Source organism: Crinia signifera, chromosome 9, assembly GCF_055691185.1.
Source record: "Crinia signifera chromosome 9, ASM5569118v1, whole genome shotgun sequence".
In the NCBI taxonomy this organism is placed as follows: Eukaryota; Metazoa; Chordata; class Amphibia; order Anura; family Myobatrachidae; genus Crinia; species Crinia signifera.
The window spans coordinates 56089948-56111309 of record NC_139225.1 but is presented as its reverse complement, the minus strand read 5'-3'; the positions used below and the strand labels follow the sequence as shown (position 1 = coordinate 56111309).

Sequence of the window (21362 nt, the reverse complement as noted above, 5' to 3'; positions counted from 1 at the left end):
GAAGAGGTCAAACAGACACAATAGCCATCACCTAAAAACTTACCACACTGTTTAGGCCCAATTCCAACTGCTTTTGGCAGCTAAACAGTGTTGAGCCTCTTAAGTAGTTTAATTTGAGACCACCTGCTAATATCATGTCCTGTAGGTCTTTATACATTACCAACGCATGATTTTTTTTCAGTAAGGCAATACAGTTAGGAAACTTTTTTATTAGCTTTCCTGGTTATAGAAGTAGAAGAGGGCAAAAAAGTGACGGTATCTCACCTACAGCCATACCACATTGGATACGCCCAATCTCGTCTGATCTTGGAAGCTAAGCAGTGCTGGGCCTGGTTAGTACTTGGGTGGGAGACCACATGAGAACACCAGGTGCTGTAGGTTTTTCCCATTACTGGCAAATTGTTTTTATTCTCTAGCTTTTTAAATTGGAAACTTTTTTCTCTTTATTGACAGTACAGATATTTGGAAGAGGTCAAACAGACACAATAGCCATCACCTAAAAACTTACCACACTGTTTAGGCCCAATTCCAACTGCTTTTGGCAGCTAAACAGTGTTGAGCCTCTTTAGTAGTTTAATTTGAGACCACCTGCTAATATCATGTCCTGTAGGTCTTTTTACATTACCAACACATGATTTTTTTTCAGTAAGCCAATATAGTTAGGAAACTTTTTTATTAGCTTACCTGGTTATAGAAGTAGAAGAGGGCAAAAAAGTGCCTGTATCTCACCTACAGCCATACCACATTGGATACGCCCAATCTCGTCTGATCTTGGAAGCTAAGCAGTGTTGGGCCTGGTTAGTACTTGGGTGGGAGACCACATGGGAACACCAGGTGCTGTAGGTTTTTCCCATTACTGGCAAATTGTTTTTATTCTCTAGCTTTTTAAATTGGAAACTTTTTTCTCTTTATTGACAGTACAGACATTTGGAAGAGGTCAAACAGACACAATAGCCATCACCTAAAAACTTACCACACTGTTTAGGCCCAATTCCAACTGCTTTTGGCAGCTAAACAGTGTTGAGCCTCTTAAGTAGTTTAATTTGAGACCACCTGCTAATATCATGTCCTTTAGGTCTTTTTACATTACCAACGCATGATTTTTTTTCAGTAAGGCAATACAGTTAGGAAACTTTTTTATTAGCTTTCCTGGTTATAGAAGTAGAAGAGGGCAAAAAAGTGCCGGTATCTCACCTACAGCCATACCACATTGGATACGCCCAATCTCGTCTGATCTTGGAAGCTAAGCAGTGTTGGGCCTGGTTAGTACTTGGGTGGGAGACCACATGGGAACACCAGGTGCTGTAGGTTTTTTCCCATTAATGGCAAATTGTTTTTATTCTCTTGCTATTTAAATTGGAAACTTTTTATTTTTATTGCCAATACAGATATTTGGGACAGGTCAAACAGACACAATAGCCATCACCTAAAAACTTACCACACTGTTTAGGCCCAATTCCAACTGCTTTTGGCAGCTAAACAGTGTTGAGCCTCTTTAGTAGTTTAATTTGAGACCACATGCTAATATCATGTCCTGTAGGTCTTTTTACATTACCAACACATGATTTTTTTCAGTAAGGCAATACAGTTAGGAAACTTTTTTATTAGCTTACCTGGTTATAGAAGTAGAAGAGGGCAAAAAAGTGCCAGTATCTCACCTACAGCCATACCACATTGGATACGCCCAATCTCGTCTGATCTTGGAAGCTAAGCAGTGTTGGGCCTGGTTAGTACTTGGGTGGGAGACCACATGGGAACACCAGGTGCTGTAGGTTTTTTCCCATTAATGGCAAATTGTTTTTATTCTCTTGCTATTTAAATTGAAAACTTTTTATTTTTTATTGCCAATACAGACATTTGGGACAGGTCAAACAGACACAATAGCCATCACCTAAAAACTTACCACACTGTTTAGGCCCAATTCCAACTGCTTTTGGGAGCTAAACAGTGTCGAGCCTCTTTAGTAGTTTAATTTGAGACCACCTGCTAATATCATGTCCTGTAGGTCTTTTTACATTACCAACACATGATTTTTTTTCAGTAAGCCAATATAGTTAGGAAACTTTTTTATTAGCTTACCTGGTTATAGAAGTAGAAGAGGGAAAAAAAGTGCCTGTATCTCACCTACAGCCATACCACATTGGATACGCCCAATCTCGTCTGATCTTGGAAGCTAAGCAGTGTTGGGCCTGGTTAGTACTTGGGTGGGAGACCACATGGGAACACCAGGTGCTGTAGGTTTTTCCCATTACTGGCAAATTGTTTTTATTCTCTAGCTTTTTAAATTGGAAACTTTTTTCTCTTTATTGACAGTACAGACATTTGGAAGAGGTCAAACAGACACAATAGCCATCACCTAAAAACTTACCACACTGTTTAGGCGTAATTCCAACTGCTTTTGGCAGCTAAACAGTGTTGAGCCTCTTTAGTAGTTTAATTTGAGACCACCTGCTAATATCATGTCCTGTAGGTCTTTTTACATTACCAACACATGATTTTTTTTCAGTAAGCCAATATAGTTAGGAAACTTTTTTATTGGCTTACCTGGTTATAGAAGTAGAAGAGGGCAAAAAAGTGCCTGTATCTCACCTACAGCCATACCACATTGGATACGCCCAATCTCGTCTGATCTTGGAAGCTAAGCAGTGTTGGGCCTGGTTAGTCCTTGGGTGGGAGACCACATGGGAACACCAGGTGCTGTAGGTTTTTCCCATTACTGGCAAATTGTTTTTATTCTCTAGCTTTTTAAATTGGAAACTTTTTTCTCTTTATTGACAGTACAGACATTTGGAAGAGGTCAAACAGACACAATAGCCATCACCTAAAAAATTACCACACTGTTTAGGCCCAATTCCAACTGCTTTTGGCAGCTAAACAGTGTTGAGCCTCTTTAGTAGTTTAATTTGAGACCACCTGCTAATATCATGTCCTGTAGGTCTTTTTACATTACCAACACATGATTTTTTTCAGTAAGACAATACAGTTAGGAAACTTTTTTATTAGTTTACCTGGTTATAGAAGTAGAAGAGGGCAACAAAGTGCCTGTATCTCAACTACAGCTATACCACATTGGATACGCCCAATCTCGTCTGATCTTGGAAGCTAAGCAGTGTTGGGCCTGGTTAGTACTTGGGTGGGAGACCACATCGGAACACCAGGTGCTGTAGGATTTTTCCCATTAATGGCAAATTGTTTTTATTCTCTTGTTATTTAAATTGGAAACTTTTTTATTTTTATTGCCAATACAGACATTTGGGACAGGTCAAACAGACACAATAGCCATCACCTAAAAACTTACCACACTGTTTAGGCCCGATTCCAACTGCTTTTGGGAGCTAAACAGTGTTGAGCCTCTTTAGTAGTTTAATTTGAGACCACCTGCTAATATCATGTCCTGTAGGTCTTTTTACATTACCAACACATAATTTTTTTCAGTAAGCCAATATAGTTAGGAAACTTTTTTATTAGCTTACCTGGTTATAGAAGTAGAAGATGGCAAAAAAGTGCCTGTATCTCACCTACAGCCATACCACATTGGATACGCCCAATCTCGTCTGATCTTGGAAGCTAAGCAGTGTTGGGCCTGGTTAGTACTTGGGTGGGAGACCACATGGGAACACCAGGTGCTGTAGGTTTTTACCATTACTGGCAAATTGTTTTTATTCTCCAGCTTTTTAAATTGGAAACTTTTTTCTCTTTATTGACAGTACAGACATTTGGGACAGGTCAAACAGACACAATAGCCATCACCTAAAAACTTACCACACTGTTTAGGCCCAATTCCAACTGCTTTTGGCAGCTAAATAGTGTTGAGCCTCTTAAGTAGTTTAATTTGAGACCACCTGCTAATATCATGTCCTGTAGGTCTTTTTACATTACCAACACATGATTTTTTTCCGTAAGGCAATACAGTTAGGAAACTTTTTTATTAGCTTTCCTGGTTATAGAAGTAGAAGAGGGCAAAAAAGTGCCGGTATCTTACCTACAGCCGTACCACATTGGATACGCCCAATCTCGTCTGATCTTGGAAGCTAAGCAGTGTTGGGCCTGGTTAGTACTTGGGTGGGAGACCACATGGGAACACCAGGTGCTGTAGGTTTTTTCCCATTAATGGCAAATTGTTTTTATTCTCTAGCTTTTTAAATTGGAAACTTTTTTCTCTTTATTGACAGTACAGACATTTGGAAGAGGTCAAACAGACACAATAGCCATCACCTAAAAACTTACCACACTGTTTAGGCCCAATTCCAACTGCTTTTGGCAGCTAAACAGTGTTGAGCCTCTTAAGTAGTTTAATTTGAGACCACCTGCTAATATCATGTCCTGTAGGTCTTTTTACATTACCAACGCATGATTTTTTTCAGTAAGGCAATACAGTTAGGAAACTTTTTTATTAGCTTTCCTGGTTATAGAAGTAGAAGAGGGCAAAAAAGTGCCGGTATCTTACCTACAGCCATACTATATTGGATACGCCCAATCTCGTCTGATCTTGGAAGCTAAGCAGTGTTGGGCCTGGTTAGTACTTGGGTGGGAGACCACATGGGAACACCAGGTGCTGTAGGTTTTTTCCCATTAATGGCAAATTATTTTTATTCTCTTGCTATTTTAATTGGAAACTTTTTATTTTTATTGCCAATACAGACATTTGGGACAGGTCAAACAGACACAATAGCCATCACCTAAAAACTTACCACACTGTTTAGGCCCAATTCCAACTGCTTTTGGCAGCTAAACAGTGTTGAGCCTCTTTAGTAGTTTAATTTGAGACCACCTGCTAATATCATGTCCTGTAGGTCTTTTTACATTACCAACACATGATTTTTTTCAGTAAGGCAATACAGTTAGGAAACTTTTTTATTAGCTTTCCTGGTTATAGAAGTAGAAGAGGGCAAAAAAGTGCCGGTATCTCACCTACAGCCGTACCACATTGGATACGCCCAATCTCGTCTGATCTTGGAAGCTAAGCAGTGTTTGGCCTGGTTAGTACTTGGGTGGGAGACCACATGGGAACACCAGGTGCTGTAGGTTTTTTCCCATTAATGGCAAATTGTTTTTATTCTCTTGCTATTTAAATTGGAAACTTTTTATTTTTATTGCCAATACAGACATTTGGGACAGGTCAAACAGACACAATAGCCATCACCTAAAATCTTACCACACTGTTTAGGCCCAATTCCAACTGCTTTTCGGAGCTAAACAGTGTTGAGCCTCTTTAGTAGTTTAATTTGAGACCACCTGCTAATATCATGTCCTGTAGGTCTTTTTACATTACCAACACATGATTTTTTTTCAGTAAGCCAATATAGTTAGGAAACTTTTTTATTAGCTTACCTGGTTATAGAAGTAGAAGAGGGCAAAAAAGTGCCTATATCTCACCTACAGCCATACCACATTGGATACGCCCAATCTCGTCTGATCTTGGAAGCTAAGCAGTGTTGGGCCTGGTTAGTACTTGGGTGGGAGACCACATGGGAACACCAGGTGCTGTAGGTTTTTCCCATTACTGGCAAATTGTTTTTATTCTCTAGCTTTTTAAATTGGAAACTTTTTTCTCTTTATTGACAGTACAGACATTTGGAAGAGGTCAAACAGACACAATAGCCATCACCTAAAAACTTACCACACTGTTTAGGCCCAATTCCAACTGCTTTTGGCAGCTAAACAGTGTTGAGCCTCTTAAGTAGTTTAATTTGAGACCACCTGCTAATATCATGTCCTTTAGGTCTTTTTACATTACCAACGCATGATTTTTTTTCAGTAAGGCAATACAGTTAGGAAACTTTTTTATTAGCTTTCCTGGTTATAGAAGTAGAAGAGGGCAAAAAAGTGCCGGTATCTCACCTACAGCCATACCACATTGGATACGCCCAATCTCGTCTGATCTTGGAAGCTAAGCAGTGTTGGGCCTGGTTAGTACTTGGGTGGGAGACCACATGGGAACACCAGGTGCTGTAGGTTTTTTCCCATTAATGGCAAATTGTTTTTATTCTCTTGCTATTTAAATTGGAAACTTTTTATTTTTATTGCCAATACAGATATTTGGGACAGGTCAAACAGACACAATAGCCATCACCTAAAAACTTACCACACTGTTTAGGCCCAATTCCAACTGCTTTTGGCAGCTAAACAGTGTTGAGCCTCTTTAGTAGTTTAATTTGAGACCACATGCTAATATCATGTCCTGTAGGTCTTTTTACATTACCAACACATGATTTTTTTCAGTAAGGCAATACAGTTAGGAAACTTTTTTATTAGCTTACCTGGTTATAGAAGTAGAAGAGGGCAAAAAAGTGCCAGTATCTCACCTACAGCCATACCACATTGGATACGCCCAATCTCGTCTGATCTTGGAAGCTAAGCAGTGTTGGGCCTGGTTAGTACTTGGGTGGGAGACCACATGGGAACACCAGGTGCTGTAGGTTTTTTCCCATTAATGGCAAATTGTTTTTATTCTCTTGCTATTTAAATTGGAAACTTTTTATTTTTATTGCCAATACAGACATTTGGGACAGGTCAAACAGACACAATAGCCATCACCTAAAAACTTACCACACTGTTTAGGCCCAATTCCAACTGCTTTTCGGAGCTAAACAGTGTTGAGCCTCTTTAGTAGTTTAATTTGAGACCACCTGCTAATATCATGTCCTGTAGGTCTTTTTACATTACCAACACATGATTTTTTTCAGTAAGCCAATATAGTTAGGAAACTTTTTTATGAGCTTACCTGGTTATAGAAGTAGAAGAGGGCAAAAAAGTGCCTGTATCTCACTTACAGCCATACCACATTGGATACGCCCAATCTCGTCTGATCTTGGAAGCTAAGCAGTGTTGGGCCTGGTTAGTACTTGGGTGGGAGACCACATGGGAACACCAGGTGCTGTAGGTTTTTCCCATTACTGGCAAATTGTTTTTATTCTCTAGCTTTTTAAATTGGAAACTTTTTTCTCTTTATTGACAGTACAGACATTTGGAAGAGGTCAAACAGACACAATAGCCATCACCTAAAAACTTACCACACTGTTTAGGCCCAATTCCAACTGCTTTTGGCAGCTAAACAGTGTTGAGCCTCTTTAGTAGTTTAATTTGAGACCACCTGCTAATATCATGTCCTGTAGGTCTTTTTACATTACCAACACATGATTTTTTTCAGTAAGACAATACAGTTAGGAAACTTTTTTATTAGTTTACCTGGTTATAGAAGTAGAAGAGGGCAACAAAGTGCCTGTATCTCAACTACAGCTATACCACATTGGATACGCCCAATCTCGTCTGATCTTGGAAGCTAAGCAGTGTTGGGCCTGGTTAGTACTTGGGTGGGAGACCACATCGGAACACCAGGTGCTGTAGGATTTTTCCCATTAATGGCAAATTGTTTTTATTCTCTTGCTATTTAAATTGGAAACTTTTTATTTTTATTGCCAATACAGACATTTGGGACAGGTCAAACAGACACAATAGCCATCACCTAAAAACTTACCACACTGTTTAGGCCCGATTCCAACTGCTTTTGGGAGCTAAACAGTGTTGAGCCTCTTTAGTAGTTTAATTTGAGACCACCTGCTAATATCATGTCCTGTAGGTCTTTTTACATTACCAACACATAATTTTTTTCAGTAAGCCAATATAGTTAGGAAACTTTTTTATTAGCTTACCTGGTTATAGAAGTAGAAGATGGCAAAAAAGTGCCTGTATCTCACCTACAGCCATACCACATTGGATACGCCCAATCTCGTCTGATCTTGGAAGCTAAGCAGTGTTGGGCCTGGTTAGTACTTGGGTGGGAGACCACATGGGAACACCAGGTGCTGTAGGTTTTTCCCATTACTGGCAAATTGTTTTTATTCTCCAGCTTTTTAAATTGGAAACTTTTTTCTCTTTATTGACAGTACAGACATTTGGGACAGGTCAAACAGACACAATAGCCATCACCTAAAAACTTACCACACTGTTTAGGCCCAATTCCAACTGCTTTTGGCAGCTAAATAGTGTTGAGCCTCTTAAGTAGTTTAATTTGAGACCACCTGCTAATATCATGTCCTGTAGGTCTTTTTACATTACCAACACATGATTTTTTTCAGTAAGGCAATACAGTTAGGAAACTTTTTTATTAGCTTTCCTGGTTATAGAAGTAGAAGAGGGCAAAAAAGTGCCGGTATCTCACCTACAGCCGTACCACATTGGATACGCCCAATCTCGTCTGATCTTGGAAGCTAAGCAGTGTTGGGCCTGGTTAGTACTTGGGTGGGAGACCACATGGGAACACCAGGTGCTGTAGGTTTTTTCCCATTAATGGCAAATTGTTTTTATTCTCTAGCTTTTTAAATTGGAAACTTTTTTCTCTTTATTGACAGTACAGACATTTGGAAGAGGTCAAACAGACACAATAGCCATCACCTAAAAACTTACCACACTGTTTAGGCCCAATTCCAACTGCTTTTGGCAGCTAAACAGTGTTGAGCCTCTTAAGTAGTTTAATTTGAGACCACCTGCTAATATCATGTCCTGTAGGTCTTTTTACATTACCAACGCATGATTTTTTTCAGTAAGGCAATACAGTTAGGAAACTTTTTTATTAGCTTTCCTGGTTATAGAAGTAGAAGAGGGCAAAAAAGTGCCGGTATCTCACCTACAGCCATACTACATTGGATACGCCCAATCTCGTCTGATCTTGGAAGCTAAGCAGTGTTGGGCTTGGGTGGGAGACCACATGGGAACACCAGGTGCTGTAGGTTTTTTCCCATTAATGGCAAATTATTTTTATTCTCTTGCTATTTTAATTGGAAACTTTTTATTTTTATTGCCAATACAGACATTTGGGACAGGTCAAACAGACACAATAGCCATCACCTAAAAACTTACCACACTGTTTAGGCCCAATTCCAACTGCTTTTGGCAGCTAAACAGTGTTGAGCCTCTTTAGTAGTTTAATTTGAGACCACATGCTAATATCATGTCCTGTAGGTCTTTTTACATTACCAACACATGATTTTTTTCAGTAAGGCAATACAGTTAGGAAACTTTTTTATTAGCTTACCTGGTTATAGAAGTAGAAGAGGGCAAAAAAGTGCCAGTATCTCACCTACAGCCATACCACATTGGATACGCCCAATCTCGTCTGATCTTGGAAGCTAAGCAGTGTTTGGCCTGGTTAGTACTTGGGTGGGAGACCACATGGGAACACCAGGTGCTGTAGGTTTTTTCCCATTAATGGCAAATTGTTTTTATTCTCTTGCTATTTATATTGGAAACTTTTTATTTTTATTGCCAATACAGACATTTGGGACAGGTCAAACAGACACAATAGCCATCACCTAAAATCTTACCACACTGTTTAGGCCCAATTCCAACTGCTTTTCGGAGCTAAACAGTGTTGAGCCTCTTTAGTAGTTTAATTTTAGACCACCTGCTTATATCATGTCCTGTAGGTCTTTTTACATTACCAACACATGATTTTTTTCAGTAAGCCAATATAGTTAGGAAACTTTTTTAATAGCTTACCTGGTTATAGAAGTAGAAGAGGGCAAAAAAGTGCCTGTATCTCACTTACAGCCATACCACATTGGATACGCCCAATCTCGTCTGATCTTGGAAGCTAAGCAGTGTTGGGCCTGGTTAGTACTTGGGTGGGAGACCACATGGGAACACCAGGTGCTGTAGGTTTTTCCCATTACTGGCAAATTGTTTTTATTCTCTAGCTTTTTAAATTGGAAACTTTTTTCTCTTTATTGACAGTACAGACATTTGGAAGAGGTCAAACAGACACAATAGCCATCACCTAAAAACTTACCACACTGTTTAGGCCCAATTCCAACTGCTTTTGGCAGCTAAACAGTGTTGAGCCTCTTTAGTAGTTTAATTTGAGACCACCTGCTAATATCATGTCCTGTAGGTCTTTTTACATTACCAACACATGATTTTTTTCAGTAAGACAATACAGTTAGGAAACTTTTTTATTAGCTTACCTGGTTATAGAAGTAGAAGAGGGCAAAAAAGTGCCGGTATCTCAACTACAGCCATACCACATTGGATACGCCCAATCTCGTCTGATCTTGGAAGCTAAGCAGTGTTGGGCCTGGTTAGTACTTGGGTGTTAGACCACATGGGAACACCAGGTGCTGTAGGTTTTTTCCCATTAATGGCAAATTGTTTTTATTCTCTTGCTATTTAAGTTGGAAACTTTTTATTTTTATTGCCAATACAGACATTTGGGACAGGTCAAACAGACACAATAGCCATCACCTAAAAACTTACCACACTGTTTAGGCCCAATTCCAACTGCTTTTGGGAGCTAAACAGTGTTGAGCCTCTTTAGTAGTTTAATTTGAGACCACCTGCTAATATCATGTCCTGTAGGTCTTTTTACATTACCAACACATAATTTTTTTCAGTAAGCCAACATAGTTAGGAAACTTTTTTATTAGCTTACCTGGTTATAGAAGTAGAAGATGGCAAAAAAGTGCCTGTATCTCACCTACAGCCATACCACATTGGATACGCCCAATCTCGTCTGATCTTGGAAGCTAAGCAGTGTTGGGCCTGGTTAGTACTTGGGTGGGAGACCACATGGGAACATCAGGTGCTGTAGGTTTTTCCCATTACTGGCAAATTGTTTTTATTCTCCAGCTTTTTAAATTGGAAACTTTTTTCTCTTTATTGACAGTACAGACATTTGGAAGAGGTCAAACAGACACAATAGCCATCACCTAAAAACTTACCACACTGTTTAGGCCCAATTCCAACTGCTTTTGGCAGCTAAACAGTGTTGAGCCTCTTAAGTAGTTTAATTTGAGACCACCTGCTAATATCATGTCCTGTAGGTCTTTTTACATTACCAACACATGATTTTTTTCAGTAAGGCAATACAGTTAGGAAACTTTTTTATTAGCTTTCCTGGTTATAGAAGTAGAAGAGGGCAAAAAAGTGCAGGTATCTCACCTACAGCCATACCACATTGGATACGCCCAATCTCGTCTGATCTTGGAAGCTAAGCAGTGTTGGGCCTGGTTAGTACTTGGGTGGGAGACCACATGGGAACACCAGGTGCTGTAGGTTTTTCCCATTACTGGCAAATTGTTTTTATTCTCCAGCTTTTTAAATTGGAAACTTTTTTCTCTTTATTGACAGTACAGACATTTGGAAGAGGTCAAACAGACACAATAGCCATCACCTAAAAACTTACCACACTGTTTAGGCCCAATTCCAACTGCTTTTGGCAGCTAAACAGTGTTGAGCCTCTTAAGTAGTTTAATTTGAGACCACCTGCTAATATCATGTCCTGTAGGTCTTTTTACATTACCAACACATGATTTTTTTCAGTAAGGCAATACAGTTAGGAAACTTTTTTATTAGCTTACCTGGTTATAGAAGTAGAAGAGGGCAAAAAAGTGCCAATATCTCACCTACAGCCATACCACATTGGATACGCCCAATCTCGTCTGATCTTGGAAGCTAAGCAGTGTTGGGCCTGGTTAGTACTTGGGTGGGAGACCACATGGGAACACCAGGTGCTGTAGGTTTTTTCCCATTAATGGCAAATTGTTTTTATTCTCTTGCTATTTAAATTGGAAACTTTTTATTTTTATTGCCAATACAGACATTTGGGACAGGTCAAACAGACACAATAGCCATCACCTAAAAACTTACCACACTGTTTAGGCCCAATTCCAACTGCTTTTATCAGCTAAACAGTGTTGAGCCTCTTTAGTAGTTTAATTTGAGACCACCTGCTAATATCATGTCCTGTAGGTCTTTTTACATTACCAACACATGATTTTTTTCAGTAAGGCAATACAGTTAGGAAACTTTTTTATTAGCTTACCTGGTTATAGAAGTAGAAGAGGGCAAAAAAGTGCCAATATCTCACCTACAGCCATACCACATTGGATACGCCCAATCTCGTCTGATCTTGGAAGCTAAGCAGTGTTGGGCCTGGTTAGTACTTGGGTGGGAGACCACATGGGAACACCAGGTGCTGTAGGTTTTTTCCCATTAATGGCAAATTGTTTTTATTCTCTTGCTATTTAAATTGGAAACTTTTTATTTTTATTGCCAATACAGACATTTGGGACAGGTCAAACAGACACAATAGCCATCACCTAAAAACTTACCACACTGTTTAGGCCCAATTCCAACTGCTTTTGGCAGCTAAACAGTGTTGAGCCTCTTTAGTAGTTTAATTTGAGACCACCTGCTAATATCATGTCCTGTAGGTCTTTTTACATTACCAACACATGATTTTTTTCAGTAAGGCAATACAGTTAGGAAACTTTTTTATTAGCTTTCCTGGTTATAGAAGTAGAAGAGGGCAAAAAAGTGCTGGTATCTCACCTACAGCCATACCACATTGGATACGCCCAATCTCGTCTGATCTTGGAAGCTAAGCAGTGTTGGGCCTGGTTAGTACTTGGGTGGGAGACCACATGGGAACACCAGGTGCTGTAGGTTTTTCCCATTACTGGCAAATTGTTTTTATTCTCCAGCTTTTTAAATTGGAAACTTTTTTCTCTTTATTGACAGTACAGACATTTGGAAGCGGTCAAACAGACACAATAGCCATCACCTAAAAACTTACCACACTGTTTAGGCCCAATTCCAACTGCTTTTGGCAGCTAAACAGTGTTGAGCCTCTTTAGTAGTTTAATTTGAGACCACCTGCTAATATCATGTCCTGTAGGTCTTTTTACATTACCAACACATGATTTTTTTCAGTAAGGCAATACAGTTAGGAAACTTTTTTATTAGCTTTCCTGGTTATAGAAGTAGAAGAGGGCAAAAAAGTGCCGGTATCTCACCTACAGCCATACCACATTGGATACGACCAATCTCGTCTGATCTTGGAAGCTAAGCAGTGTTGGGCCTGGTTAGTACTTGGGTGGGAGACCACATGGGAACACCAGGTGCTGTAGGTTTTTTCCCATTAATGGCAAATTGTTTTTATTCTCTTGCTATTTAAATTGGAAACTTTTTATTTTTATTGCCAATACAGACATTTGGGACAGGTCAAACCGACACAATAGCCATCACCTAAAAACTTACCACACTGTTTAGGCCCAATTCCAACTGCTTTTATCAGCTAAACAGTGTTGAGCCTCTTTAGTAGTTTAATTTGAGACCACCTGCTAATATCATGTCCTGTAGGTCTTTTTACATTACCAACACATGATTTTTTTCAGTAAGGCAATACAGTTAGGAAACTTTTTTATTAGCTTACCTGGTTATAGAAGTAGAAGAGGGCAAAAAAGTGCCAATATCTCACCTACAGCCATACCACATTGGATACGCCCAATCTCGTCTGATCTTGGAAGCTAAGCAGTGTTGGGCCTGGTTAGTACTTGGGTGGGAGACCACATGGGAACACAAGGTGCTGTAGGTTTTTTCCCATTAATGGCAAATTGTTTTTATTCTCTTGCTATTTAAATTGGAAACTTTTTATTTTTATTGCCAATACAGACATTTGGGACAGGTCAAACAGACACAATAGCCATCACCTAAAAACTTACCACACTGTTTAGGCCCAATTCCAACTGCTTTTGGCAGCTAAACAGTGTTGAGCCTCTTTAGTAGTTTAATTTGAGACCACCTGCTAATATCATGTCCTGTAGGTCTTTTTACATTACCAACACATGATTTTTTTCAGTAAGGCAATACAGTTAGGAAACTTTTTTATTAGCTTACCTGGTTATAGAAGTAGAAGAGGGCAAAAAAGTGCCAGTATCTCACCTACAGCCATACCACATTGGATACGCCCAATCTCGTCTGATCTTGGAAGCTAAGCAGTGTTGGGCCTGGTTAGTACTTGGGTGGGAGACCACATGGGAACACCAGGTGCTGTAGGTTTTTTCCCATTAATGGCAAATTGTTTTTATTCTCTTGCTATTTAAATTGGAAACTATTTATTTTTATTGCCAATACAGACATTTGGGACAGGTCAAACAGACACAATAGCCATCACCTAAAAACTTACCACACTGTTTAGGCCCAATTCCAACTGCTTTTCGGAGCTAAACAGTGTTGAGCCTCTTTAGTAGTTTAATTTGAGACCACCTGCTAATATCATGTCCTGTAGGTCTTTTTACATTACCAACACATGATTTTTTTCAGTAAGCCAATATAGTTAGGAAACTTTTTTATTAGCTTACCTGGTTATAGAAGTAGAAGAGGGCTAAAAAGTGCCTGTATCTCACTTACAGCCATACCACATTGGATACGCCTGATCTTGGAAGCTAAGCGGTGTTGGGCCTGGTTAGTACTTGGGTGGGAGACCACATGGGAACACCAGGTGCTGTAGGTATTTCCCATTACTGGCAAATTGTTTTTATTCTCTAGCTTTTTAAATTGAAAACTTTTTTCTCTTTATTGACAGTACAGATATTTGGAAGAGGTCAAACAGACACAATAGCCATCACCTAAAAACTTACCACACTGTTTAGGCCCAATTCCAACTGCTTTTGGCAGCTAAACAGTGTTGAGCCTCTTTAGTAGTTTAATTTGAGACCACCTGCTAATATCATGTCCTGTAGGTCTTTTTACATTACCAACACATGATTTTTTTCAGTAAGACAATACAGTTAGGAAACTTTTTTATTAGCTTACCTGGTTATAGAAGTAGAAGATTGCAAAAAAGTGCCGGTATCTCAACTACAGCCATACCACATTGGATACGCCCAATCTCGTCTGATCTTGGAAACAAAGCAGTGTTGGGCCTGGTTAGTACTTGGGTGGGAGACCACATGGGAACACCAGGTGCTGTAGGTTTTTTCCCATTAATGGCAAATTGTTTTTATTCTCTTGCTATTTAAATTGGAAACTTTTTATTTTTATTGCCAATACAGACATTTGGGACAGGTCAAACAGACACAATAGCCATCACCTAAAAACTTACCACACTGTTTAGGCCCAATTCCAACTGCTTTTGGCAGCTAAACAGTGTTGAGCCTCTTTAGTAGTTTAATTTGAGACCACCTGCTAATATCATGTCCTGTAGGTCTTTTTACATTACCAACACATGATTTTTTTCAGTAAGGCAATACAGTTAGGAAACTTTTTTATTAGCTTACCTGGTTATAGAAGTAGAAGAGGGCAAAAAAGTGCCAGTATCTCACCTACAGCCATACCACATTGGATACGCCCAATCTCGTCTGATCTTGGAAGCTAAGCAGTGTTGGGCCTGGTTAGTACTTGGGTGGGAGACCACATGGGAACACCAGGTGCTGTAGGTTTTTTCCCATTAATGGCAAATTGTTTTTATTCTCTTGCTATTTAAATTGGAAACTTTTTATTTTTATTGCCAATACAGACATTTGGGACAGGTCAAACAGACACAATAGCCATCACCTAAAAACTTACCACACTGTTTAGGCCCAATTCCAACTGCTTTTGGCAGCTAAACAGTGTTGAGCCTCTTTAGTAGTTTAATTTGAGACCACCTGCTAATATCATGTCCTGTAGGTCTTTTTACATTACCAACACATGATTTTTTTCAGTAAGGCAATACAGTTAGGAAACTTTTTTATTAGCTTACCTGGTTATAGAAGTAGAAGAGGGCAAAAAAGTGCCAGTATCTCACCTACAGCCATACCACATTGGATACGCCCAATCTCGTCTGATCTTGGAAGCTAAGCAGTGTTGGGCCTGGTTAGTACTTGGGTGGGAGACCACATGGGAACACCAGGTGCTGTAGGTTTTTTACCATTAATGGCAAATTGTTTTTATTCTCTTGCTATTTAAATTGGAAACTATTTATTTTTATTGCCAATACAGACATTTGGGACAGGTCAAACAGACACAATAGCCATCACCTAAAAACTTACCACACTGTTTAGGCCCAATTCCAACTGCTTTTGGCAGCTAAACAGTGTTGAGCCTCTTTAGTAGTTTAATTTGAGACCACCTGCTAATATCATGTCCTGTAGGTCTTTTTACATTACCAACACGTGATTTTTTTCAGTAAGACAATACAGTTAGGAAACTTTTTTATTAGCTTACCTGGTTATAGAAGTAGAAGATTGCAAAAAAGTGCCGGTATCTCAACTACAGCCATACCACATTGGATACGCCCAATCTCGTCTGATCTTGGAAACAAAGCAGTGTTGGGCCTGGTTAGTACTTGGGTGGGAGACCACATGGGAACACCAGGTGCTGTAGGTTTTTTCCCATTAATGGCAAATTGTTTTTATTCTCTTGCTATTTAAATTGGAAACTTTTTATTTTTATTGCCAATACAGACATTTGGGACAGGTCAAACAGACACAATAGCCATCACCTAAAAACTTACCACACTGTTTAGGCCCAATTCCAACTGCTTTTGGCAGCTAAACAGTGTTGAGCCTCTTTAGTAGTTTAATTTGAGACCACCTGCTAATATCATGTCCTGTAGGTCTTTTTACATTACCAACACATGATTTTTTTCAGTAAGGCAATACAGTTAGGAAACTTTTTTATTAGCTTACCTGGTTATAGAAGTAGAAGAGGGCAAAAAAGTGCCAGTATCTCACCTACAGCCATACCACATTGGATACGCCCAATCTCGTCTGATCTTGGAAGCTAAGCAGTGTTGGGCCTGGTTAGTACTTGGGTGGGAGACCACATGGGAACACCAGGTGCTGTAGGTTTTTTCCCATTAATGGCAAATTGTTTTTATTCTCTTGCTATTTAAATTGGAAACTTTTTATTTTTATTGCCAATACAGACATTTGGGACAGGTCAAACAGACACAATAGCCATCACCTAAAAACTTACCACACTGTTTAGGCCCAATTCCAACTGCTTTTGGCAGCTAAACAGTGTTGAGCCTCTTTAGTAGTTTAATTTGAGACCACCTGCTAATATCATGTCCTGTAGGTCTTTTCACATTACCAACACATGATTTTTTTCAGTAAGGCAATACAGTTAGGAAACTTTTTTATTAGCTTACCTGGTTATAGAAGTAGAAGAGGGCAAAAAAGTGCCAGTATCTCACCTACAGCCATACCACATTGGATACGCCCAATCTCGTCTGATCTTGGAAGCTAAGCAGTGTTGGGCCTGGTTAGTACTTGGGTGGGAGACCACATGGGAACACCAGGTGCTGTAGGTTTTTTCCCATTAATGGCAAATTGTTTTTATTCTCTTGCTATTTAAATTGGAAACTATTTATTTTTATTGCCAATACAGACATTTGGGACAGGTCAAACAGACACAATAGCCATCACCTAAAAACTTACCACACTGTTTAGGCCCAATTCCAACTGCTTTTCGGAGCTAAACAGTGTTGAGCCTCTTTAGTAGTTTAATTTGAGACCACCTGCTAATATCATGTCCTGTAGGTCTTTTTACATTACCAACACATGATTTTTTTCAGTAAGCCAATATAGTTAGGAAACTTTTTTATTAGCTTACCTGGTTATAGAAGTAGAAGAGGGCAAAAAAGTGCCTGTATCTCACTTACAGCCATACCACATTGGATACGCCTGATCTTGGAAGCTAAGCGGTGTTGGGCCTGGTTAGTACTTGGGTGGGAGACCACATGGGAACACCAGGTGCTGTAGGTATTTCCCATTACTGGCAAATTGTTTTTATTCTCTAGCTTTTTAAATTGGAAACTTTTTTCTCTTTATTGACAGTACAGATATTTGGAAGAGGTCAAACAGACACAATAGCCATCACCTAAAAACTTACCACACTGTTTAGGCCCAATTCCAACTGCTTTTGGCAGCTAAACAGTGTTGAGCCTCTTTAGTAGTTTAATTTGAGACCACCTGCTAATATCATGTCCTGTAGGTCTTTTTACATTACCAACACATGATTTTTTTCAGTAAGACAATACAGTTAGGAAACTTTTTTATTAGCTTACCTGGTTATAGAAGTAGAAGATTGCAAAAAAGTGCCGGTATCTCAACTACAGCCATACCACATTGGATACGCCCAATCTCGTCTGATCTTGGAAACAAAGCAGTGTTGGGCCTGGTTAGTACTTGGGTGGGAGACCACATGGGAACACCAGGTGCTGTAGGTTTTTTCCCATTAATGGCAAATTGTTTTTATTCTCTTGCTATTTAAATTGGAAACTTTTTATTTTTATTGCCAATACAGACATTTGGGACAGGTCAAACAGACACAATAGCCATCACCTAAAAACGTACCACACTGTTTAGGCCCAATTCCAACTGCTTTTGGCAGCTAAACAGTGTTGAGCCTCTTTAGTAGTTTAATTTGAGACCACATGCTAATATCATGTCCTGTAGGTCTTTTTACATTACCAACACATGATTTTTTTCAGTAAGGCAATACAGTTAGGAAACTTTTTTATTAGCTTACCTGGTTATAGAAGTAGAAGAGGGCAAAAAAGTGCCAGTATCTCACCTACAGCCATACCACATTGGATACGCCCAATCTCGTCTGATCTTGGAAGCTAAGCAGTGTTGGGCCTGGTTAGTACTTGGGTGGGAGACCACATGGGAACACCAGGTGCTGTAGGTTTTTCCCATTACTGGCAAATTGTTTTTATTCTCTAGCTTTTTAAATTGGAAACTTTTTTCTCTTTATTGACAGTACAGACATTTGGAAGAGGTCAAACAGACACAATAGCCATCACCTAAAAACTTACCACACTGTTTAGGCCCAATTCCAACTGCTTTTGGCAGCTAAACAGTGTTGAGCCTCTTAAGTAGTTTAATTTGAGACCACCTGCTAATATCATGTCCTGTAGGTCTTTTTACATTACCAACGCATGATTTTTTTCAGTAAGGCAATACAGTTAGGAAACTTTTTTATTAGCTTTCCTGGTTATAGAAGTAGAAGAGGGCAAAAAAGTGCCGGTATCTCACCTACAGCCATACCACATTGGATACGCCCAATCTCGTCTGATTTTGGAAGCTAAGCAGTGTTGGGCCTGGTTAGTACTTGGGTGGGAGACCACATGGGAACACCAGGTGCTGTAGGTTTTTTCCCATTAATGGCAAATTGTTTTTATTCTCTTGCTATTTAAATTGGAAACTTTTTATTTTTATTGCCAATACAGACATTTGGGACAGGTCAAACAGACACAATAGCCATCACCTAAAAACTTACCACACTGTTTAGGCCCAATTCCAACTGCTTTTGGCAGCTAAACAGTGTTGAGCCTCTTTAGTAGTTTAATTTGAGACCACATGCTAATATCATGTCCTGTAGGTCTTTTTACATTACCAACACATGATTTTTTTCAGTAAGGCAATACAGTTAGGAAACTTTTTTATTAGCTTACCTGGTTATAGAAGTAGAAGAGGGCAAAAAAGTGCCAGTATCTCACCTACAGCCATACCACATTGGATACGCCCAATCTCGTCTGATCTTGGAAGCTAAGCAGTGTTGGGCCTGGTTAGTACTTGGGTGGGAGACCACATGGGAACACCAGGTGCTGTAGATATTTCCCATTACTGGCAAATTGTTTTTATTCTCTAGCTTTTTAAATTGGAAACTTTTTTCTCTTTATTGACAGTACAGATATTTGGAAGAGGTCAAACAGACACAATAGCCATCGCCTAAAAACTTACCACACTGTTTAGGCCCAATTCCAACTGCTTTTGGCAGCTAAACAGTGTTGAGCCTCTTTAGTAGTTTAATTTGAGACCACCTGCTAATATCATGTCCTGTAGGTCTTTTTACATTACCAACACATGATTTTTTTCAGTAAGACAATACAGTTAGGAAACTTTTTTATTAGCTTACCTGGTTATAGAAGTAGAAGATTGCAAAAAAGTGCCGGTATCTCAACTACAGCCATACCACATTGGATACGCCCAATCTCGTCTGATCTTGGAAACAAAGCAGTGTTGGGCCTGGTTAGTACTTGGGTGGGAGACCACATGGGAACACCAGGTGCTGTAGGTTTTTTCCCATTAATGGCAAATTGTTTTTATTCTCTTGCTATTTAAATTGGAAACTTTTTATTTTTATTGCCAATACAGACATTTGGGACAGGTCAAACAGACACAATAGCCATCACCTAAAAATGTACCACACTGTTTAGGCCCAATTCCAACTGCTTTTGGCAGCTAAACAGTGTTGAGCCTCTTTAGTAGTTTAATTAGAGACCACATGCTAATATCATATCCTGTAGGTCTTTTTACATTACCAACACATGATTTTTTTCAGTAAGGCAATACAGTTAGGAAACTTTTTTATTAGCTTACCTGGTTATAGAAGTAGAAGAGGGCAAAAAAGTGCATGTATCTCACCTACAGCCATACCACATTGGATACGCCCAATCTCGTCTGATCTTGGAAGCTAAGCAGTGTTGGGCCTGGTTAGTACTTGGGTGGGAGACCACATGGGAACACCAGGTGCTGTAGGTTTTTTCCCATTAATGGCAAATTGTTTTTATTCTCTTGCTATTTAAATTCGAAACTTTTTATTTTTATTGCCAATACAGACATTTGGGACAGGTCAAACAGACACAATAGCCATCACCTAAAAACTTACCACACTGTTTAGGCCCAATTCCAACTGCTTTTGGCAGCTAAACAGTGTTGAGCCTCTTTAGTAGTTTAATTTGAGACCACCTGCTAATATCATGTCCTGTAGGTCTTTTTACATTACCAACACATGATTTTTTTCAGTAAGGTAATACAGTTAGGAAACTTTTTTATTAGCTTACCTGGTTATAGAAGTAGAAGAGGGCAAAAAAGTGCCAGTATCTCACCTACAGCCATACCACATTGGATACGCCCAATCTCGTCTGATCTTGGAAGCTAAGCAGTGTTGGGCCTGGTTAGTACTTGGGTGGGAGACCACATGGGAACACCAGGTGCTGTAGGTTTTTTCCCATTAATGGCAAATTGTTTTTATTCTCTTGCTATTTAAATTGGAAACTATTTATTTTTATTGCCAATACAGACATTTGGGACAGGTCAAACAGACACAATAGCCATCACCTAAAAACTTACCACACTGTTTAGGCCCAATTCCAACTGCTTTTCGGAGCTAAACAGTGTTGAGCCTCTTTAGTAGTTTAATTTGAGACCACCTGCTAATATCATGTCCTGTAGGTCTTTTTACATTACCAACACATGATTTTTTTCAGTAAGCCAATATAGTTAGGAAACTTTTTTATTAGCTTACCTGGTTATAGAAGTAGAAGAGGGCAAAAAAGTGCCTGTATCTCACTTACAGCCATACCACATTGGATACGCCTGATCTTGGAAGCTAAGCGGTGTTGGGCCTGGTTAGTACTTGGGTGGGAGACCACATGGGAACACCAGGTGCTGTAGGTATTTCCCATTACTGGCAAATTGTTTTTATTCTCTTGCTATTTAAATTGGAAACTTTTTATTTTTATTGCCAATACAGACATTTGGGACAGGTCAAACAGACACAATAGCCATCACCTAAAAACTTACCACACT

General features: G+C 39.3%; 42 non-coding genes and 3 pseudogenes across 42 annotated transcripts; all 45 read left to right on the top strand.

Annotated features, from left to right (window-relative positions):
• Positions 1-262: 262 nt before the first annotated feature.
• Positions 263-381, top strand: LOC146037825 (5S ribosomal RNA). The gene has a single exon (XR_014461467.1). It is a non-coding gene; the product is annotated as a 5S ribosomal RNA (ribosomal RNA).
• Positions 382-727: 346 nt separating this feature from the next.
• Positions 728-846, top strand: LOC146039834 (5S ribosomal RNA). The gene has a single exon (XR_014463145.1). It is a non-coding gene; the product is annotated as a 5S ribosomal RNA (ribosomal RNA).
• A 346-nt stretch (positions 847-1192) lies between these two features.
• On the top strand, positions 1193-1311 carry LOC146039821 (5S ribosomal RNA). Its single transcript, XR_014463144.1, has one exon. It is a non-coding gene; the product is annotated as a 5S ribosomal RNA (ribosomal RNA).
• Positions 1312-1656: 345 nt separating this feature from the next.
• Positions 1657-1775, top strand: LOC146039809 (5S ribosomal RNA). The gene has a single exon (XR_014463143.1). It is a non-coding gene; the product is annotated as a 5S ribosomal RNA (ribosomal RNA).
• A 347-nt stretch (positions 1776-2122) lies between these two features.
• LOC146039797 (5S ribosomal RNA) lies at positions 2123-2241 on the top strand. The gene has a single exon (XR_014463142.1). It is a non-coding gene; the product is annotated as a 5S ribosomal RNA (ribosomal RNA).
• A 346-nt stretch (positions 2242-2587) lies between these two features.
• LOC146038539 (5S ribosomal RNA) lies at positions 2588-2706 on the top strand. The gene has a single exon (XR_014462123.1). It is a non-coding gene; the product is annotated as a 5S ribosomal RNA (ribosomal RNA).
• Positions 2707-3051: 345 nt separating this feature from the next.
• LOC146039471 (5S ribosomal RNA) lies at positions 3052-3170 on the top strand. The gene has a single exon (XR_014462973.1). It is a non-coding gene; the product is annotated as a 5S ribosomal RNA (ribosomal RNA).
• Positions 3171-3516: 346 nt separating this feature from the next.
• Positions 3517-3635, top strand: LOC146039785 (5S ribosomal RNA). Its single transcript, XR_014463140.1, has one exon. It is a non-coding gene; the product is annotated as a 5S ribosomal RNA (ribosomal RNA).
• Positions 3636-3980: 345 nt separating this feature from the next.
• Positions 3981-4099, top strand: LOC146038074 (5S ribosomal RNA). Its single transcript, XR_014461696.1, has one exon. It is a non-coding gene; the product is annotated as a 5S ribosomal RNA (ribosomal RNA).
• Positions 4100-4445: 346 nt separating this feature from the next.
• On the top strand, positions 4446-4564 carry LOC146038586 (5S ribosomal RNA). The gene has a single exon (XR_014462166.1). It is a non-coding gene; the product is annotated as a 5S ribosomal RNA (ribosomal RNA).
• Positions 4565-4909: 345 nt separating this feature from the next.
• On the top strand, positions 4910-5028 carry LOC146039198 (5S ribosomal RNA). The gene has a single exon (XR_014462725.1). It is a non-coding gene; the product is annotated as a 5S ribosomal RNA (ribosomal RNA).
• Positions 5029-5374: 346 nt separating this feature from the next.
• On the top strand, positions 5375-5493 carry LOC146039772 (5S ribosomal RNA). The gene has a single exon (XR_014463138.1). It is a non-coding gene; the product is annotated as a 5S ribosomal RNA (ribosomal RNA).
• A 346-nt stretch (positions 5494-5839) lies between these two features.
• LOC146039760 (5S ribosomal RNA) lies at positions 5840-5958 on the top strand. The gene has a single exon (XR_014463137.1). It is a non-coding gene; the product is annotated as a 5S ribosomal RNA (ribosomal RNA).
• A 345-nt stretch (positions 5959-6303) lies between these two features.
• On the top strand, positions 6304-6422 carry LOC146039748 (5S ribosomal RNA). The gene has a single exon (XR_014463136.1). It is a non-coding gene; the product is annotated as a 5S ribosomal RNA (ribosomal RNA).
• Positions 6423-6767: 345 nt separating this feature from the next.
• Positions 6768-6886, top strand: LOC146037793 (5S ribosomal RNA). Its single transcript, XR_014461438.1, has one exon. It is a non-coding gene; the product is annotated as a 5S ribosomal RNA (ribosomal RNA).
• Positions 6887-7231: 345 nt separating this feature from the next.
• Positions 7232-7350, top strand: LOC146039470 (5S ribosomal RNA). The gene has a single exon (XR_014462972.1). It is a non-coding gene; the product is annotated as a 5S ribosomal RNA (ribosomal RNA).
• Positions 7351-7695: 345 nt separating this feature from the next.
• Positions 7696-7814, top strand: LOC146039736 (5S ribosomal RNA). The gene has a single exon (XR_014463135.1). It is a non-coding gene; the product is annotated as a 5S ribosomal RNA (ribosomal RNA).
• Positions 7815-8159: 345 nt separating this feature from the next.
• LOC146038073 (5S ribosomal RNA) lies at positions 8160-8278 on the top strand. Its single transcript, XR_014461695.1, has one exon. It is a non-coding gene; the product is annotated as a 5S ribosomal RNA (ribosomal RNA).
• A 799-nt stretch (positions 8279-9077) lies between these two features.
• On the top strand, positions 9078-9196 carry LOC146038727 (5S ribosomal RNA). The gene has a single exon (XR_014462295.1). It is a non-coding gene; the product is annotated as a 5S ribosomal RNA (ribosomal RNA).
• Positions 9197-9541: 345 nt separating this feature from the next.
• On the top strand, positions 9542-9660 carry LOC146037792 (5S ribosomal RNA). Its single transcript, XR_014461437.1, has one exon. It is a non-coding gene; the product is annotated as a 5S ribosomal RNA (ribosomal RNA).
• Positions 9661-10005: 345 nt separating this feature from the next.
• LOC146039541 (5S ribosomal RNA) lies at positions 10006-10124 on the top strand. The gene has a single exon (XR_014463038.1). It is a non-coding gene; the product is annotated as a 5S ribosomal RNA (ribosomal RNA).
• Positions 10125-10469: 345 nt separating this feature from the next.
• Positions 10470-10588, top strand: LOC146037817 (5S ribosomal RNA). The gene has a single exon (XR_014461460.1). It is a non-coding gene; the product is annotated as a 5S ribosomal RNA (ribosomal RNA).
• Positions 10589-10933: 345 nt separating this feature from the next.
• Positions 10934-11052, top strand: LOC146039724 (5S ribosomal RNA). The gene has a single exon (XR_014463133.1). It is a non-coding gene; the product is annotated as a 5S ribosomal RNA (ribosomal RNA).
• A 345-nt stretch (positions 11053-11397) lies between these two features.
• Positions 11398-11516, top strand: LOC146039710 (5S ribosomal RNA). Its single transcript, XR_014463131.1, has one exon. It is a non-coding gene; the product is annotated as a 5S ribosomal RNA (ribosomal RNA).
• Positions 11517-11861: 345 nt separating this feature from the next.
• LOC146039698 (5S ribosomal RNA) lies at positions 11862-11980 on the top strand. The gene has a single exon (XR_014463130.1). It is a non-coding gene; the product is annotated as a 5S ribosomal RNA (ribosomal RNA).
• A 345-nt stretch (positions 11981-12325) lies between these two features.
• LOC146039686 (5S ribosomal RNA) lies at positions 12326-12444 on the top strand. Its single transcript, XR_014463129.1, has one exon. It is a non-coding gene; the product is annotated as a 5S ribosomal RNA (ribosomal RNA).
• Positions 12445-12789: 345 nt separating this feature from the next.
• On the top strand, positions 12790-12908 carry LOC146038467 (5S ribosomal RNA). Its single transcript, XR_014462056.1, has one exon. It is a non-coding gene; the product is annotated as a 5S ribosomal RNA (ribosomal RNA).
• Positions 12909-13253: 345 nt separating this feature from the next.
• On the top strand, positions 13254-13372 carry LOC146038818 (5S ribosomal RNA). Its single transcript, XR_014462378.1, has one exon. It is a non-coding gene; the product is annotated as a 5S ribosomal RNA (ribosomal RNA).
• A 345-nt stretch (positions 13373-13717) lies between these two features.
• Positions 13718-13836, top strand: LOC146039674 (5S ribosomal RNA). The gene has a single exon (XR_014463128.1). It is a non-coding gene; the product is annotated as a 5S ribosomal RNA (ribosomal RNA).
• A 345-nt stretch (positions 13837-14181) lies between these two features.
• Positions 14182-14290, top strand: LOC146039810 (5S ribosomal RNA; annotated as a pseudogene).
• Positions 14291-14635: 345 nt separating this feature from the next.
• LOC146039411 (5S ribosomal RNA) lies at positions 14636-14754 on the top strand. Its single transcript, XR_014462918.1, has one exon. It is a non-coding gene; the product is annotated as a 5S ribosomal RNA (ribosomal RNA).
• A 345-nt stretch (positions 14755-15099) lies between these two features.
• LOC146039662 (5S ribosomal RNA) lies at positions 15100-15218 on the top strand. The gene has a single exon (XR_014463126.1). It is a non-coding gene; the product is annotated as a 5S ribosomal RNA (ribosomal RNA).
• A 345-nt stretch (positions 15219-15563) lies between these two features.
• On the top strand, positions 15564-15682 carry LOC146039650 (5S ribosomal RNA). The gene has a single exon (XR_014463125.1). It is a non-coding gene; the product is annotated as a 5S ribosomal RNA (ribosomal RNA).
• Positions 15683-16027: 345 nt separating this feature from the next.
• Positions 16028-16146, top strand: LOC146039410 (5S ribosomal RNA). Its single transcript, XR_014462917.1, has one exon. It is a non-coding gene; the product is annotated as a 5S ribosomal RNA (ribosomal RNA).
• A 345-nt stretch (positions 16147-16491) lies between these two features.
• LOC146039638 (5S ribosomal RNA) lies at positions 16492-16610 on the top strand. The gene has a single exon (XR_014463124.1). It is a non-coding gene; the product is annotated as a 5S ribosomal RNA (ribosomal RNA).
• Positions 16611-16955: 345 nt separating this feature from the next.
• Positions 16956-17074, top strand: LOC146039626 (5S ribosomal RNA). Its single transcript, XR_014463114.1, has one exon. It is a non-coding gene; the product is annotated as a 5S ribosomal RNA (ribosomal RNA).
• A 345-nt stretch (positions 17075-17419) lies between these two features.
• Positions 17420-17528, top strand: LOC146039808 (5S ribosomal RNA; annotated as a pseudogene).
• A 345-nt stretch (positions 17529-17873) lies between these two features.
• Positions 17874-17992, top strand: LOC146039409 (5S ribosomal RNA). Its single transcript, XR_014462916.1, has one exon. It is a non-coding gene; the product is annotated as a 5S ribosomal RNA (ribosomal RNA).
• A 345-nt stretch (positions 17993-18337) lies between these two features.
• LOC146039614 (5S ribosomal RNA) lies at positions 18338-18456 on the top strand. The gene has a single exon (XR_014463103.1). It is a non-coding gene; the product is annotated as a 5S ribosomal RNA (ribosomal RNA).
• Positions 18457-18801: 345 nt separating this feature from the next.
• LOC146038271 (5S ribosomal RNA) lies at positions 18802-18920 on the top strand. The gene has a single exon (XR_014461876.1). It is a non-coding gene; the product is annotated as a 5S ribosomal RNA (ribosomal RNA).
• Positions 18921-19265: 345 nt separating this feature from the next.
• LOC146038340 (5S ribosomal RNA) lies at positions 19266-19384 on the top strand. The gene has a single exon (XR_014461940.1). It is a non-coding gene; the product is annotated as a 5S ribosomal RNA (ribosomal RNA).
• Positions 19385-19729: 345 nt separating this feature from the next.
• LOC146039408 (5S ribosomal RNA) lies at positions 19730-19848 on the top strand. The gene has a single exon (XR_014462915.1). It is a non-coding gene; the product is annotated as a 5S ribosomal RNA (ribosomal RNA).
• A 345-nt stretch (positions 19849-20193) lies between these two features.
• LOC146039601 (5S ribosomal RNA) lies at positions 20194-20312 on the top strand. Its single transcript, XR_014463092.1, has one exon. It is a non-coding gene; the product is annotated as a 5S ribosomal RNA (ribosomal RNA).
• A 345-nt stretch (positions 20313-20657) lies between these two features.
• Positions 20658-20776, top strand: LOC146039588 (5S ribosomal RNA). Its single transcript, XR_014463080.1, has one exon. It is a non-coding gene; the product is annotated as a 5S ribosomal RNA (ribosomal RNA).
• Positions 20777-21121: 345 nt separating this feature from the next.
• Positions 21122-21230, top strand: LOC146039807 (5S ribosomal RNA; annotated as a pseudogene).
• Positions 21231-21362: the final 132 nt, after the last annotated feature.